The sequence below is a fragment of the Lissotriton helveticus genome, chromosome 2_1 (assembly GCF_964261635.1).
Source record: "Lissotriton helveticus chromosome 2_1, aLisHel1.1, whole genome shotgun sequence".
NCBI lineage: Eukaryota > Metazoa > Chordata > Amphibia > Caudata > Salamandridae > Lissotriton > Lissotriton helveticus.
The window spans coordinates 934,921,354-934,936,127 of record NC_136059.1 but is presented as its reverse complement, the minus strand read 5'-3'; the positions used below and the strand labels follow the sequence as shown (position 1 = coordinate 934,936,127).

General features: G+C 41.3%; 1 protein-coding gene and 1 long non-coding RNA gene across 3 annotated transcripts in view; both read right to left on the bottom strand.

The window, feature by feature from the left end:
* The window catches only part of LOC144819548 (protein FAM240B-like), a 251,421-nt gene that overhangs the window by 78,936 nt on the left and 157,711 nt on the right, over nucleotides 1-14,774 (bottom strand). The window lies entirely within an intron of this gene.
* The window catches only part of LOC144819549 (uncharacterized), a 115,248-nt gene continuing 100,675 nt past the window's right edge, over nucleotides 202-14,774 (bottom strand). Inside the window, exons 2-3 of the long non-coding RNA XR_013607439.1 lie at nucleotides 359-487; nucleotides 202-252 (exon numbers count right to left, since the gene is read on the bottom strand). This is a non-coding gene — a long non-coding RNA (uncharacterized LOC144819549). The remainder of the gene's footprint in view (nucleotides 253-358; nucleotides 488-14,774) is intronic.

Here is a 14,774-nt window from a genome sequence, read left to right as displayed (position 1 = left end):
TTTACACTGTGTGAGCCGCCATGTTCTTCGGGTACTCACCCTTGGTGGTTGGGAATTCACAAGATTAAATTTATTGGCTCCTCCGAGCCCAAAAGGAGTTCTTATTCTGCAAAATGGTGAGAGTGCCAGTTACTATTTGCATCCCTACATGTCTACAACTACTATTCTGTGCAATTGCTGCATGTATACATGTACTTACCGGTCAGTCTCCAACAATGAAGATAAACAGCAGTTCAAACTTTAGCTGTGTACCTGTAGTGAGAGGGAAAGACTAAGTGTACTCCTCTACCTTAAATAAAACAAGTCCACACATGGGCTCCCAAAGATGATCCCTCAATGTAAGGTCTTAGAAACTCACCCCTCTGGATGTGTTCGTCGGCCTCCAGGGGGTAGTGAGTTCAAAATATTAGCAGTAATCAGTCCTTAAAGATTGCCATGTGTTGATGCCAAAGTCCATTAATACTTGCTTCCCAAACTTCCTGAAATTCTGGAGGCAATATGAACATAAAATTAATTCAAGATACTAAGAGGGCAGCGGTGCAAAACGACATGCTCCTATAGCCCCACAACCCAACAACAACAGTCATAGTCTACCTACCTAGATACTCGCATGTCTCTCGACAGCTCACGGTCAAGTGTGCCGCAGCTGGTGTTACCTGATTAAATGGATTGCTGAGAGAACATGTGACGATGTCACATGGCCATACGAGGTCTGCCATCCTTGATTGCTAAAGTGGCGGCCATCTTATCCTCTGGTGCCCCATCAGAGTATATGTGAATATTGGAGCAAGGCGGTGCACCGGATGATTACTACCGCATCCCCAAGTCAGAGAAATGCATTTTCTAGATAGACGCATGGCTATCATCGGCTCATGGTTATGCGAGCCACGGCTGGTAATTCCTAATTCTGTGGAACGGTGATTACATCAAGTGACAGTGTCACATGGTCAAGAGTGGAACCGTCGCGGCCATCTTAACCCCTGTTGCCTCATATAGAGCCAAAAGAATGTAGGAGCTCAGCTATGAACCAAATCATTTCTACCACAGCACAGAATGGGACAAAACAATTCCCTAGAAAGATGCATATGCATCACCCGCTCGTGGTGGTACGGATTAGGAAGAATAGTTGGGATTTGGTCACTTTGATTAAACCGTGCCGGCCAGCTTGACCTCTGTTACCCTTCATTAATGTGGAAGGTTGGAGATATCTATGTCAGTGGGTCCTACAAACAGTCCTGTCCTATAGACACAGGAGTGACTGGGGCCTATGAATAGTTTACCATATACATTCACAGGGGAACAAAATGGCCCATGAGTTAGGACCTACAGCAAGGTATGTTTGATGCACGTTTCTATAAACATGACCCAATTTGAAAAGCTTTATTCAACAGTTTATGCCATAAAAGCAAATCACACATAGGACAAAAATAGATTTACAATAATAGAATACCATGAATTCATAGAATAAAACATTCAAATTTCATACAACAAATTTGAATCAAGTTAAAACATTATCAGGTCAAAAAAGTATGCACATCATATTAGTATTAAGATCCATAATGACAAAAAGAACGGCTAGGAAAACTTGATTTCAGACATCACCACTGAAATGTATCTGAAACACTCAGTCTGATAAGATTGGTAGATTTACATGTAACATCTGTGGTACGGGATCTGATTATCCACATTCTGCTTAGGAACTTGGCTACTGCTATTGTAATACATGGCAATGTGTCAGTACACAATATTCTTAGAGCGGTATTACTCTTTCCAGTGCTCAAGTTCCTACAAATAGTAGTCAGCCACGCTTTGCTGGTGCCAGAATAGGCAGGACAGACAAACAGTACGTGGGCATAGGACTCATCCACTGCATTGCAAAAGGGACAGTTATTATTGCTTGATTTGGCCCATTTAGCTGTATAAGTTCTTGATGGTAGGGTTCCCACTTTGAATTGGAAGTACAACTTCCAATCGAAGGGAATGACGTTGCAGTTCTGTTCAAGACTTGCCCAAGGTTAACGGTGAACCTACCACTATCTCTGAGACTGTTGTGGTAAACCAATTCCCAATATCTTTCTTTTCTAATCTCTTTAGAGGGGAATTGGCAACACAATGGATTGGCCCAAAACTCAGACATACCAATACTCGCCAGGGAAGCTCTAACTGCTCTCAGCCAGCTGATCTTATGAAACTGATCTGACATGATTACATCTTTATGGGCTGCTGCTTATGGTGAGAGTTTTAAGTTACACCATATTCGCTACCAGTACAAGATGGGACGCAGCCTTGCTAGATCAGCCTATGCTTTCCTGCCTAGATCTTTTAATAGTGGAAGGGCAGGAGTACTTTGGGGGAGGTTGGCGATATTTCTCAAAAACCTAGCACATAGCACTGACCTGACCACTTTCATATTATAAATGTGTAAGACCAGGCTAACTGGCTTTGTCAGGGAGGCATTAAGTGCACGTTGTATGGCCCCTGATAATTGCCGACGTTTTAACGAAGCAGTGTCAATCTGGTGCCCCCATCTGATATCTTTTTGTAGGATGACCCCTAGATAGGTGAATGCATTTGCTTGTTCTAGTGGCTTCTTATCTGAACATATGCTTCCTTTAAAATATCTGTGTTGGTTAAAAATCATGAATTACGTTTTCGCCACATTGATCTCTAGGCCCGTAGGGAGCAACATTTTTCAAACAGAGTTAGAGCTTGCTGTAATCCAGTAGGGGATTTTAGAAATGATCAATGTATCATTGGCGAACATTAAAATTGGAATTGGAGAGCCTGCAAGGACTGGAGCATCTGTAGCAACCAATAATAAAAACTCAGCAATCCCATTAATAAAAAGGGAAAATAGGATAGGAGCCAATACGCATCCTTGGTGTACTCTCTTCGCTACGGGAAAGGGACTGGTGACATTCCCCTGTCTACCCCAGCGCATTTGGGCAAAGTTGTCTTCATTAAGGTGCGCTATTAGGGAGAGCAGTTTAGGAGGTATCCCTAGATCCTTCAAAACACCCCAAAGTTTACTGTGGGAAACTAGGTCAAAAGCTGACTTAAGGTCAACAAAGGCAGCATATATGCCTGTAACCAATCTGTTAATAAAAATGCGACAAACATCCCTATTGATTGTGGGTCTGATGTTTTGACTATTAATGACATTAAAGCGGCATAACGTCTTTCACTTACGGACATGGAACAAGCACCCTACGACATGGAGCTACTCCTTGAGGAACTAAACATAGAATCAGATTTCAGTATAGTGAGTGGTCTCAAGTCTAAATCTAAATGGATACCCACTCTCCCGGGTGGTAACTCCATCGATAACTTTTAAAAATGGGTGCAAGAAGACATCGATAAACACGACACAAAATGCACTAGAAAATCTTTTAAATACAAATATAACCTAGCAAGAGGAGAACGTTCTGCTCTCAAAACATTGAGTATGGATCAGGAAATTCTAATCAGAGAAGCTGATAAGGGAGGGAATGTTGTGGTCATGAACCATGTGGATTAAACACAAGAGATCATGTCCCAACTTAATGATACCACATGTTACGAATCACTCTCTTACAACCCTATATGTCCTCTCACGATAGAGATCAACCAACATCTGACAACGTGGCATAGTGCTGGCCTACTTAATGAAGAGGAATTTCTTTATTTTAAAGTTTTCAGACCTACATGTCCTTGGCTTTACACTCTCCCCAAGGTTCACAAACACCTCCCTTTCCCTCCTGGGAGACCGATTGTATCAGGGATGGGAGGCTCTACTGAGAGGTTAGCGGAATACATTGACCTTTTTCTGGGACCAATGGTGCAAAATCTACCCGCCTACATCCAGGACACAAAACATATTCTGAGCCTACTATCCAATTTACAATGGCAGCCTGGAACTATACTGGCCACTCTAGATGTAGTATCCCTATATACTAGCATTAAACCAGACAGAGGGCCACTTGCAGTCACTAAACTATTACAGAATAGACCGCCACTCAATGGGAACATACTAACATGTTGGTTTCAATTATGGAAATCGTCCTTAACAACAACTTTTTTTTATTTGATAAACACGGGTACAGACAAACCAGGGGTGTTGTAATGGATTCCAAATTTTCACAGTCGTTTGCGAATCTTTTTATGGGTACACTAGAAGCTGATTGGATTTTGGGCACGAAGGGTGCACAGTGGATTGATTTGATCATATTTTGGAGAAACACAGGACGTGTTACACCATTTCCATACATACTTGAATAGCAACTCTTTAGACATGAGATTCACCTTGAAATTTTAATTTAGCACTTCAAAGGTTACTTTTTTGGACCAAGAATTGTACACCAAAGACGACCAACTACACAGCAGATTGTTTCGTAAAGAAACATCTTGCAATGCAATTTTGCATGCAGACAGCTCTCACCCTTCCCATCAGATTAGAGTCATTACCTATGTTGAGTTTTTAAGAGCCAGGAGGAACTGCAGTGATGACAGGGACTTCCAAACCTGCTTTACAGACATGAAGTGAAGATTTAATAAAAGACAATACAATTCACACATGAAGCGAAGATTTAATAAAAGACAATACAATTCACACATGATTAGGAAAGCTGAAGAAAGAGTGGCCAAGGTCAACAGGTCAGACACTCTACACACTGGTTCCCATATCCAGGAGCAACTCCCTCCAGTAAGAATGATTACAGATTTCAATGATCTGCACCATCTAGTCAGGAAAAGCTTTACAAGACATTGGGGCATTTTACAATCAGACAAATCACTTTCTGCCTTCATCACGAACCACCCACAAATCACCTTCAGAAAAGGCAGGACACTAAGAAATAGACTTAGTCAACTGTTCCGGCATGTACGGATAACTCTACATGACTTAGACCTCACACCATTGGTTTCTACAAACGTGGGTGCTGTAGTATATGCTGATGGACCAAACATGGCACCAAGAGTTTCACGAATTTTGACAACACAAAGCGATATGACATCAGACACAATATTAATTGCAACTCTAAGTTTGTTGTTTATATAATTGAATGTGTATGTGGCAAATCCTATGTGGGCAGCACTATCAGAGCATTGAACGACAGTATTACCGAACACATCAGAGCAATCCACCAACAAGATGCTAGATACCCAGTAGCCCTACACACTGCAGCCTGTCTTTCAAAAGGTACTCACAAACGCATCTCATTTTTTGGTAGTGATGTGACCCAACCAAATATACGGGGAGGTACCAGAGAGCTTAAACTAAGACGCACTGAAGCACTGTGCATCATGCGACTTCGGACCGTAGAGCATGGGCTTAACTGCAATCACGAAATGCAATATTTCCTTGGTGATGACTAAGGAACATATTAATACACTTCCACACTGAATCATCTAGCCTGACACCAACAGAACTAAATCAGGCATAATGCTGTGAACTCAGTGGAGTATGTTCCTTAATATATATATGCTTTTCCCAACCAGTGATTGAGACTGCCTTGCACACACTTGGTCATTGCAGGCAGCACAGCACAGTGGTTACCTCAGTGCCATTGACATACAATAGTAAAACACCCTCATGATATATGTATAATGCATCCAACATGACATGTTACGTGTTAGACTCCAAGTATTGCAATACATGGTAATGCCTAACCTAAGGGATAACTAACTACTGAACTGGCAGAACATTTTAACTTATTTTTGTTCAGACATCAATATTCATTGCAATCGATTCTGTGCAAATGTCCCAGATTAGCAACTATATACTATAGCCAATTGTACTTTTGAACCATGTAATTTACGTGTGATACTTCTCTGAGAATCATGTAATTTATAGGTGATACTTATCTTAGACTTGCTGTATTTTACCATATAACTAAATCACATGGTGCTTTACGATACCATTGAAATCTTTGCAGATTGCGTTCCGAAACTGTTTCTAAAATATGTTTTCTCTACTATGTTTATTTTATGTTATTTTGAATGTAAAATGTTGACGCCACTTTTCCGTGAATTTGCGAATGTATTATTTGGACTCCACTGATATTTGATTTTGTGATACATTCACATACCAGTACAGTTCTCCCTTATTGTTGTAACCTCTGACGTGGCCAACAGAAATGTATGTGTCCTGTTGGCCCTCACACCATCCTCTCTTTTTGTCTCTCCGTTTTACCTCCTTATTTACATTTTCTTTCCTTCTTTTCCTGAGGAATAAGAGTTTCCACTACCACCAATTCAGATCATTAATTCCTGTTGAAGACTCTACTGAGGCGATACTGAGATTGTGCAAACATACTCTGGTTGCATACCTCCACAAACATATATTTTCTTCAATTGTGATTATGAACATTTTGTTATCTTGACTCTGTGTCAATAAAGTTACACTTCATGCCGACTTCGATAGCCCTTCTCAAGTTTCCACACTTCCGGCTTTGCTTTCCACTTATCAGACTACTGTTCTTGTCCTTCAATTGACAAGCCTTATAAAATGACTTCCAGTTTTGAAGATCACGTATCCGGAACACAGTGATCACCTATGAGGCAGACCTTAGCATACTCGCATCAGGTAATAACTACGTCGGCTCATATATCTTTGTTGTTTAGAGAATAGAGATGATTTACCGCCACACTTCTGCTTTATAGATTTCTTTCAGATCTTTGCTTAGCGCAACTACTGTCTGACGCTCTGCACCCTCACGGCATCCGCTTCAGAATATTAATTCCAAACAGGTACCAAACTCTCTTCAATCCATTTCACTTGGATGTCGAACTTTGTCACAGAACTTTTTTAAAATCATGATAGTCCTTGATTAAAATGCTCTCTTAGATTTACAAGGTTTGTTTTTCACAAACAGCACTGTTTCACTTTTGTTAGGAGGATATACACCTTAACGTGGCACTGAGATCTCGCTTTTTACCCTTCACCATGATACTTGGGTACCTCTATCCCTAAGATCAGGATATGGTTCTTACATATTGGGATGTTTCTTTTTTGATATTTAAGATTGAATTTCGGTCCCTCTAACTATATATCTCAAGTTCTCCGTATCGTTTGTGATGGTACCCACGAATCACACTCACGTACAGTGTTTGTGGTCTTCTCTACCTTACATAGCCTTAATCGCCTTACCGGCAGTGGCACTTTTCTACTGTTTGCGCACGTCATGCAATTTGAGAGCACGTAATAATTAGATCTTTTCTTTACCATCAGCATCCCTGTTTTTATTTTATTTCCTGTTTCCCCCTTTTTTCCTCAGACATTTTTCGTACATTGATAATTACTACTTTAAGGATATAGCCCAGCCGGTTTGGAATTATCACAGGCAGCGCGGTAAGCACCCTCCCTGTTTTGCAACTTCCCTTTGTTTTGCTTTAATTTAGGAACCCTTGATAACTATAATTCCCCATTTTCTCTTCCGCACCTTGTTTATCCTACTTTTCTCTCTCTATTATTTTTCTTCTACATTTCTCTAGATTACAAAGACCTTGATCTTTTACATTCAGGTACAAAGCTATCTCTGTTTGTCTATAAGGTTGTATTTCAAAACTGATTCAGCACTATCCTCTTTAGGAATTTTTAATTTTACCATTATGAAAGAGCACTATCTGTCTTGTTAAATTTTGCCAAAATAGTAAGGACCTGCAAACGCCAGGTGTTAATATGTAGGAATTGTGTGTTTGCATGTTATTTCACAGGCACTATTGGCCTTGTCACATTCTAGGGACTGTTTTTCCCAAAGCCACATAGTTCATGTTGAATGTCGAAGCTTTGGAATTCTAACTTGTTCTAGCACCATCTTTCGGTGAATAGGGTTTCCACTGGTAGCAATGTTTCACACAGAAATATGAACATGTACGCTTTCCATTTTACGTGTAAAGTGTATCATATACATCCTTTGTATCGTTCCCAGCCCTGAGGAAGTTGCGGATCTATTGCCACATTCGACGAAACATGTGTCGGCTGGTTTTGTTTTGGTCGAATGGAACACTGAATTAAAGACAAAGCAACATTTCCTTAATTGTCGCCTGATCGTTTAATTTATTTTGCACTAATTGTGTAGCGACTATACATACTGCTTATTTACTCTGATGTGTGCCTGGACTTGGATGTACATTATGTTAGTGTGAGAACCTCTCCCCACACGGTATTGAGGGGTTATAGGGCTCATCCCCTCTCCCAGTAGCACCATCCTAATATTTCTTTTAAACAACAAGTTGCGTTACACAGCTGAGCGCCTACATTCCCTGGCCTTCAAAAGCCCTTCTCTATAGATGTATATACATGCTTCCCTTGCGTAACATGGTAGATCATGCTGATGTGGTTCTGAAAGCCTGCCTGTAGCGGGGGTGAGATTCTTGTTCCTGTATCCAGTCTTGGACCTTGTCTAGCACCAATCGAGCTACTGTCTTTTGGATAGAGTCGATTAGGCTGATAGGCCTATAGTTCCCTGGGAGGGACTTGTCCACCCTTTTTGTATAATGGAATAATCTCTGCCCCTCTCCAGGAATCAGGGACAGGAGCCCCACAGGCAATCGCATTAGCCAAAGTCAAGATTTCCCTGTTCCCCCAAGACTTATTGTGGAGGAAAATAGCAGGAATGCCGTCGATGCTCGGTGCCTTGCCCCCCCGTAATTGTATTAAGGGCCACATCAACGTCAGCTGCAGTAAAGACCTTGTAATGGTAATAATTTTGAGGGAGTGCTTTGGCGTTTGCTTCTTCAGGCCTGTGTGTCTACTGGGATTCAAAATGAATTACCCACTGGTCCTGGGCTACATGATTCTGTGGCTGGGGACGGCAGCCCCTCCTGCCCCATTTTACCAGATTCCAGAACCGTTGAGAATTGTTATTGGCACAGGCCGATCTAAGATCCTGCAATCTGTTTTCATCCCATTCCTTTTTTGCCTTCAACTGGGCCTTCCTATATGCTGTCCTAGCTGTCCGAACACTCAATGGATTTTTCAACCTAATTGCTTCACAGAGATGTCGGCAAGCAGTTTTACAAGCATCATTGAACCAGTGGCACATGTTCTTTTGAGAAGTACTCCTAGGCGTGCATTCTTTGATGAAATAAGAACGTGGCTAGTAAAAAACATACTCTGTAGTGCACCGATCGCGAGAGTGGAAAATAAACCTCCAGGTGAGATTCTCAACGCGGGGAGGTCAGGTTTCTCATTGCGAGTGCTTGCGTATGCTCGTGACCACTCGCGATCTGAAACTACCAGTCCAAGTTAAGAAAGCTGCTGCTCGAGTACAAATCTACTCGAGCCGCAGAAAACGACTGCTTGCACTGTGCAAGATACCGTTTGCAATGATTGCACAGTGCAGACAAGCATACAGCACTATGCAATCCGTGCAAACACCATTTTCCCTACTGCACTACGCAGTTCACGTAGCTACACGTAGCGTGTGTAGTGAGAAGTGCACTTTGCATAGCTACGCGTAGCGCTACTACTTCAACTACACCCAGGGTTAGTATGTATGACCCGAGTGGTCAAAGTTCCTGCCTTCCCGTGATAAGTTCACAGGCCTGACACAGCCCACACTTAAAATGCCCCACAAGTGGTGGGAGATTCAGTTGAGTGCAAATGTCGGTATTCTTCTCAGTTTTCAAGAATGAACTCACCACATAGACACAGATGTTTTTGTTCCTTCTGAAAGCAAAGAGTGGTTTCTCGTGTGTGTCAATTTCAGTGGCAACCAAATTCCAGTATTTTATAACAATTCTTTTTTTTGCATTGCTCTTAGTATTGAAAGAAGTCATGCAGACAAGTTTGTTCCCAGTGTCTTCTTTGGATTTGATTTCCAGCAAATTCTCCATGGGGCAATACCATGCCCTTTTCCTCGCCCTTAGAAGAGGCATCTGGGATAACCTCTTTTGCCTAGGTTTTCAAGCAAAGTGCTTGTCTCTTGAAAGAAATCAGTCCTGCGCAAGCAGCTTCGTCTCATCCTCAAAAAGTGTCCATACGGGAGATTGTCCCTTAGATTCCTAGGATGATGAGAATCATATTTGAGTAATGTGTTACTCTCTGTAGGCTTCCTGTAAACAGTGGTGTATAGCTTGGAGTCTTCTACCTTGAGATATATGTCAAGCAAGCTTATCGTGTCTCTGTGGTACATCATAGTGAATTGGATGTCTGATGATCTGGCATTGATCCTGTTGTGATTCTATCTAGGACCCTAATTCGATATTCCCGATTTATGCTCTTATGTGGTTATAACAAATAATATCCTTATAAAGGCATAAGAATCATATCCATATTTAGTAATAGCCAATCCAGTCCAAATACGGCAAGGCTACTCCCATAGACTCCTAGAAAGTACAACTCGTTCTTTAAACAAACCAAGCCTCCAGCAGCCCGGGAAATCCCCCTGCTTTTGTTTTGATTTGCACAAGAACTCCTGGAGTCCAGAAAGAACTGTTAGTTCTTAGTGACGTCTTATGTCCAACCTTACGTCAAACCCGGCACCTTTCAGGTATAAATATGCCTTAAGCAAACACACGGTGGTTTGGAGCAGAGCGGCTATCTACTTGCCCGTCGCCCAGCTGATGCGAGAGCCGAAGGAAGCCGACCCTCCCATTTTGACGCACTGAGAGAGACGCTGTCTTTTTCTCCAGCCGAGAAAATCCAGCTCTGGTGTTTCCAGTCACCCTTGCGGGTTGCTGGGAGATCGAGTCCTGAGAAAGAGATACAAGACCTCCTTCATTCTAGAACCAAGGTACGGAGCTGACTAAACCCTTAAGAGAATTCTTGATTCAGATTCTTGGCAAAAACCAACTTAACTTAAACTGCAACTTTTTTACTCCTTCCCAAGTATTAGGCTTAGGTCAGGTACACCGGGGTAGGCGTATCTTAGAAGCACCAGTTGAGTACGTTAGTCAATGTTTTTATGTATGTATATATTTTATCCATTTTAAAGTATCATATGGCTAAGAAACCATATCAATACTTTTACTGTACGCACTTTACTTCATGATAAGTATTGCAATTGTGGCAATTCATTTCTCTTGCATGAGAAAGAAGACTGCTCAATAAATAACACCTTTTTATTGAAAACGCCCGTCTCTCTATTTCTCTGCACTCTGGTGAAACTAAGTACGCACGATTGACTGAGTGAAATAGCTGTCTATTGTTTTCACACAACTCTGGAGATATACTCCTTATTCTGGGGGGAGCAAAGTTGTCATGTTTATGCTGTTGTCAGAAACTAATCCCTTCTTGTCTAAATCAGGAGAGTTAACTCTTTCCTGAACATTCGAGAAAGTTTCTAGTGACCTCTGAGGTAGCTGGCAAAACTAATTAAGTCTAACATAGTCAGTAGAGACCTAGATGACCTCAGTCCTAGGTCTAAACTGCTGTTTATGTTATTCCAATGCGTAGAGCCTATTGGGAATATAGGAACTACACTACATGGCGCCCAATGTTTGGTAAGGCGATAATCTAACGCAAGACATTAGAGTAACTCAGTCGTGCTTTTTCACACAGTCCCCTTTTCCCGTAAAAACTCCAATAGACGTCTGGAGTGGGTAAAAGGTTAATATCCACCGGAACTTAGTAGGAAGAGATTCCTATGTATTAGTCTTTGGTTTATTCAACGTTGAAGGATACAGTGTTCCAAAATATTGTGCACCTAATCTTTGTTTCCTTGAAACTTGCTCTGCAAAGCAAAAATAACTTTCTGTCAGTAAAATACCGGAAGGTGACGAAGAAAGAGATGCTTTAGCGTCTCAACTGTTGTTAGATAACACAACTCTCCAACAGAATGACCCGAATGCTATAATCATTCCGGTCAATGTAAGAAGAACTATAACTCTTAAACTTATAGAAAATGGACTATCATCAAGAGGTGGTACAGTCATATTTGTGGTAGAGGCCCATGAATGTCGGCAGACCAAGGTATTCTATTCATGGATACATTTTCCAGCAGCAAACGCTGTGACACAAGACTTCCACTATTACAAAATAGAGGAACCTCCGGATGAATACGCTCCTTTCGAGGACGTTTAAATCCCACTAACTTACCAAGAGCACCTGCTCTGGTTTAATGGCGCCCTAAAACATCAAAATCACATCATCAGGCTCGGTCCACTAGGTAGACCAGGAGCCACGTGGCCGGTTCTAGCCAGATACACACCACATTCAGACATTGAAAAAATGTCAGACCGGGAACTTTTAGCTCAGCTAAAACTACTAATTAAAATACATAGATAATTGGTCCAATATGTCATGCGGACTTCAACAGTCCAACCAGCAATACAAATTCCACACACCACCCCTCACCAGGGGAACACAAATAAAATCACACCACAGAATATACAATCAGCCATTGGCAAAATACCCGCAAAACGGGAACAAATTCCATTCTGGTTAGCTCAAAAAATCACTCAAATAGAGGCAGTATTTCCTGATACTACACCTCAGGAGAAACACAGAATTCTGACTATCTGCCTTCCAATGGGGATCGCACCACATGTGGAGGACTGTGACACTTGGGGCATAGTCTTTGCTTCAATTTACACAAAAACACATGGTGTTCCATCCATGGCGGTTATACCAGATGTACTAAGACAGATTCAAAATTATTACGGCCCAGAACCTGCTTTAACTCTAGGTATGAAATTACTGAAAGACATTAAGCAAGTCTCAGCTATATTATTAGCCAACATAAAGGGAGAAGCAGCATCTTTGGCGATCCGCCAAAAATTGAAAGAAACAGATATAGCAGAACAACCTTTTGAACTTGCCAGAATCATAGAAAAATCCTATGAAGAACTAGGTAGAGATAGTTTGGGTGGGAAACCAGTAAAACCTCAACTAACTGAAAATCCTGAAAAAAACATTTATTAAAAATAATCTAAACACTCCAAAAAAGAGTTGGGATGGTAATAAACAATCCACTCCCAGAGAAAAACGATTCCAGTCCAGAGGAAGGTCTCCTCAACGGAGAGATAGATCTCCAGGATGAGGAGGCAAGTCTCCCCAGAGGGAGGCCTCTGAGAAAAGATACAACCTTAGAGATGGGGATAAATTGAGAAAATCTGATAGATATCAAGATATTGATACACGTCCCTCTTGATCTTTTCAGACTTCCTCACAGAAATCGGAAAGAAGAGGATGGTCAGAACACAAAGAAGAGCACGTCAAGTCCAAAGACAAGGAACCTGCTCACCAAAGTAAAAAATTACAATTTCCAAAGAAGGCAGCTAGTATTAGAATAAAACATGCAGAGGATACTGAGGACACAACTGAAAAACGGAGAGTGGGCCCAGACAATGCTAGACCGCGCAGCAGAAGTAACCATAGCTCGCAAGATCCTGATGAATCTTCTGGAGACAGTGGACACGAATGAATACATTCAAGTGGAAACTGCAGACACCAGAGTTAGCAAACCTCATAAATTATACGAAATAACATTGCGTATAGAGGGGGACAAAACTAGGAAAGTAAGGGGTCTCTTTTGGGATAACCTTTCGAAGGGCTATGACATCCTTCTAGCAGAAAAAGACTGGCCACCAGAGTTTGTCAGGGAGTGCCCACATGGCGAAGAAATGATTATGCCTGCCTTCTCAAATCATATTCCAATTCATAAAAAATATACATTTGCAAGAATATTGGCAGTAGCCCAAGCCCCTGCATTATATAAAAATCATGTAGGATGGGATGAGGATTCTCCTCCCCACAAAATCCAGTTAAAAAATCAACCTACTGCACAAAGGCAGTACCCAGTTAAACAAGAAGCTAAAAAGCAAGTCAGGGAGATCTTAGATCAACTTGAATATCAGGGGGTGATTGAAACATGCACCTCAAAATGTACAATCCTTTGTTTCCTGTCTCCAAGCCAGACGATTCATATCGTCTAGTTTTGGACTACAGACACTTAACCTCCTGTTGCAAAACATTTGCAGTACAAAACTCACACAGTGCAGCACTAATGAATAACATCGTGCGCAAAAAATATAAAACGACATTAGATATCTCTAATGGATTCTTTTGTCAAAACATTGCACCTGAAAGTAGGTATTTGACCGCTTTCTCAATAATGGGGTCACAAAAACAATTCTGTCAACTCCCAGAGGGATTCAAGAACAGCCCAGGAATATTCTCAGCAAGGGTAACAGAGTTACTACAAATATATGATGATGAGGCATTATCTTATGTCGATGACATCTATCTCACAGACGATGACCTGGAGACTCACTTAAAAAGAGTGAACACCATAATACTTGGGTTCGCAGCTGAAGGGTACAAATTCAACTTTAAAAAATCACGAATTGCTCATCTAACTGTCCTGTTTTTAGGATATGAATTATCAAGTGAAGGCAAAAGCCTAGCAGACCACTTCTTAGAGAAGTGTGCTGTACTCCAAGCTCCAAGAAACGCTGAAGAATTTACAATCAATACTAGGTTTTCTGAATTTCGGAAGAACATACATTCTAAATTATGCAGAGAGGGTTAAACCTCTCTACGAATTAATTAAACCTGATTTCAAACCAATCAATTGGACTCAGAAACACACAGAAATATTAAGATCATTACAAACAAACATGTTAACTAAAACAAAATTGCAAACACGCGAAAACGTACGCAACCTTGTAATCCGAATCATCCCAGGAAGATGCGGATTCACGTACCTGACCTCTAATGAGGGAGAAACGGTACCAATAGCTTACAAATCACACTAGTACACACAAGCTGAAATGAAATTCAGTTCAACTGAAAAAATCCTAACTGCGGTTCAAACTGCTGTAGCAAAAGAAAGAGCCCTAGTCCAAGGGAG